Source organism: Sinocyclocheilus anshuiensis, unplaced genomic scaffold (assembly GCF_001515605.1).
Source record: "Sinocyclocheilus anshuiensis isolate Anshui unplaced genomic scaffold, SAMN03320099.WGS_v1.1 scaffold513, whole genome shotgun sequence".
Taxonomy (NCBI): Eukaryota; Metazoa; Chordata; class Actinopteri; order Cypriniformes; family Cyprinidae; genus Sinocyclocheilus; species Sinocyclocheilus anshuiensis.
The window spans coordinates 461,351-464,856 of NW_015537972.1; the positions used below are offsets into that span (position 1 = coordinate 461,351).

At 54.2% G+C, this 3,506-nt stretch overlaps 1 pseudogene; it reads right to left on the minus strand.

The window, feature by feature from the left end:
* The window catches only part of LOC107670585 (uncharacterized), a 7,621-nt pseudogene extending 4,360 nt beyond the window's left edge, over positions 1-3,261 (minus strand).
* Positions 3,262-3,506: the final 245 nt, after the last annotated feature.

Genomic DNA, 3,506 nt, shown 5'->3' on the forward strand with positions numbered 1-3,506 from the left:
TCATCCTCCATGCACCACGGAGGAAACGCACGACCAGCTGGTGCCTCCCCAGAGGCCCAACACCTAAAGGAGCATGGAAAGCCGCACCACGTGGAAAACACATTCCACTTTAGGCTGTACAATCTCCTCGTGGAGGGAGCCCTGGAACTGAGTATGGTCTCGATCAGTCCAGCAGTCAGGGGCCAGACCCACAGTTTCCACAGCTCTGGCCGAGGGTGAAATATCTCGCCCCCTGCCTGAGACAGCAGGTCCCTCCTCAGAGGGATCTGCCATGGCTGGCCTGCCAGGAGTGACATGATATCTGAGAACCACACCCGGGCTGGCTAGAACGGGGCTACCAGCAATAGACTGACCCCTTCTTTCCGGACCCTCTCCAGAACTCCCGTGAGCAGAGCGATCGGGGGAAAAGCATACAGGCGTAGCCTCAGCCACATCTGTACCATGGTGTCCAACCCCAGCGGGGCTGGATGCGTGAGAGAAAACCACAGTGGACAGTGGGTCGTCTCTCGAGACGCGAACAAATCCACTTCCACTGGGCCGAACCTCTCGCATATCAACTTCACCACCTCCGGGTGAAATCTCCATTCTCCGGGCCTCAACCCCTGCCTCGACAGGATGTCTGCTCCCTGATTCTGGTCCCCAGGGACATACATCGCTCTGAGAGACGACAGCTTTCCCTTGGACCACAGGAGGATCTGATGCGCTAGTCTGCACAGAGGGCGTGACCTCAGACTGGGTCCAACCCACGAGCAGACAACATGTCGGTGGTCTCATATTTGAATCATCAGGGGGGATGATTCAAATACGAGACCACCGACATGTTGTCTGCTCGTATTAGGACATGGTGACCACTGAGATCTGGGAGAAAGCTCCTCAGAGCATTGTAAACCGCTAGCATTTCCAGGCAAATTATGTGCCATGAGGAATGCTGGGCCTGCCACAGACCTCTCACAAAGTGGCCGTCCATGACCACACCCCAACCCGTAAGGGATGAGTCTGTCGAAATGACCTTTCGGCGACATGACACTCCCAATACTGGGCCTTGGGATAGAAACCAAGGTTTCCTCCATATGGACAGGGCACGAAGCCATCGGCGCGTGACCCTGATCATACGGAACGGATTCCCTCTCGAGGAAAACCCCTTGGTTTTCAACCACCACTGTAGGGGTCTCATGTACAGAAGGCCAAAAGGTATTACGTTGGACGCTGCTGCCATGAGCCCCAGCAGTCTTTGGAACTGCTTTACAGTGATAGCATGGCCTAGCCCTATCCTGGAAACCATCGCCAGGATGGACTTGATACAAGCGGGAGACAATTGTGCCCGCATCGTTGTCGAGTCCCATACCACCCCCAGGAACGTTGTTCTCTGGGTGGGCAACAACACGCTCTTTTCCGTGTTGAGTCTCAACCCCAAGCTCTGAATGTGGCCAAGGACGACATCTCGATGCCGAACCACCATCTCTCGAGACTGGGCCAGTATAAGCCAGTCGTCGATATAATTCAGCACACGGATGCCCTGAAGCCTCAGTGGCACTAGAGCTGCATCCATGCACTTGGTGAAAGTGCGAGGGGAGAGAGCTAGGCCAAACGGAAGAACCCGATATTGGAACGCTTTGCCCCCGAAAGCGAACCTCAGGAACTTCCTGTGAGAAGGAATGATCTATCGTGACAAACCAGTCCTCGGATCTGATCTGACTCACGATGGTGGGAATAGTGAGCATCTTGAACCTGAATCTCCTCAAGTGCCGCAGATCTAAAATTGGACGCAACCCCCCATCCTTCTTGGGAACTATGAAATACCGGCTGTAGAACCCGGACTCCCTGTCTGGCGGAGGAACACTTTCTATGGCCTCCTTTACCAACAGGGAGTGAACTTCCTGTTCCATCACCAGACCCTGCTCGGGGTGCACCACAGTCCAGACCACCCCATTGAACTTCAGGTGGCGGTAACCGAACTGCAGCCTGTACCCTCTTTCTACTGTACGCAGGACCCATGGAGATATATTCGGAAGGCATTGCCATGCACCAATATAATCTACTAAGGGAATCAGCCTCTCGAGGCTGACCTCGGGTGTTTCTCGAGTATCGTTTATGATGCCCTGAAGCGGAACACCGGCAGGAAAAGATCGAAAATGATTTTCTATGTGCGGATGCTGTCGCTGCCAGGCCGCAAGCCCTCGGGGCGGACACTGCAGCGTGCGTTCACCGGAAATCGATGTGGCCCGAAGCGTACTGGACGGCGGGATTCCAACATCGATTCCCTGAGGGTTCTGAGGTGGAAACGACCTTGATCGCTCCTCCCCGGGGGGGAGGCAACCCTCAGAGGCCCTGTGAAAGTTAGGACCTCTTTCCCGTAGCCTTCCTTGCCTGAAGGACGGTCCTCAAATCGACCTTCGGCTCGGCGAGCTTCGGGCGAGAGCGTCGCCTCTGTTGCCAAGATCACTGAGGAGGGGCTCTAGAAGCGACACTCTCCTTTTGTACCTGCCGGTACGAGGAGCTTGATGACGGCTGGGGCCGTCCACTTGGAGCAGCCTTCTTAGATTTAGAGCGGCGAGGGAGATACTGCTTAAAAGCCGCAGACTGCTTTTTCGCCTCCTGAAACCTGTCGACGACCATATTGACTGCATCACCGAACAGGCCAGAAGGTGATATCGGGGCATCTAGGAGAAAGGCCCTGTCCTTTTCCTTCATCCCCAATAAGTTTAGCCACAAATGTCTCTCCGGCCGTCCACTCTGAGCAGCCTTCTTAGATTTAGAGTGGCGAGGGAGATACTGCTTAAAAGCTGCAGACTGCTTTTTCGCCTCCTGAAACCTGTCGACGACCATATTGACTGCATCACCGAACAGGCCAGAAGGTGATATCGGGGCATCTAGGAGAAAGGCCCTGTCCTTTTCCTTCATCCCCAATAAGTTTAGCCACAAATGTCTCTCCGTGGTCACCATAGCTGCTATGGAGCGGCCGATGGCACGGGCCGTCTCCTTGGTAACATGGAGAGACAAATCTGCGGCTCTACGCAGCTCTGCTAAATCACCCGGAGTTGGTCCCTCGCCCTCATCTAAATCCTTTAAAAAATCAGCCTGGTATGCCTGCATAAGCGCCATTGTATGCAGGCATGCACCAGCATGACCATCCGCCATATAAGCCCTGCCCACCAAAGATGACGTAACACGACAAGGTTTGGTGGGCAGTACCGGGGCTTTAAGGGATGACGCAACGTCAGGGGAGAGGTAGCTGGCTAAAGCCTCTTCCACCTGAGGCATCGTCCCATAACCATACTCACAGGAGGGTTAAACAGTCGTGCAGAGTACGGTTTATTCCATGACTTACACAACTCATTGTGTAAGTCAGGAAAAAACGGTAAACCCCGGCGTTGAGGCTGAGACCTGTGCTGCATGAAGCGCTCATCCAATTTACTTGTCACTTGCACTTCCTGCCTTTCTTGTGGCCAGTTAATATTAAGTTTGGCCACAGCACGAGTTAACACATCGACCAGCTCCTCATGTGC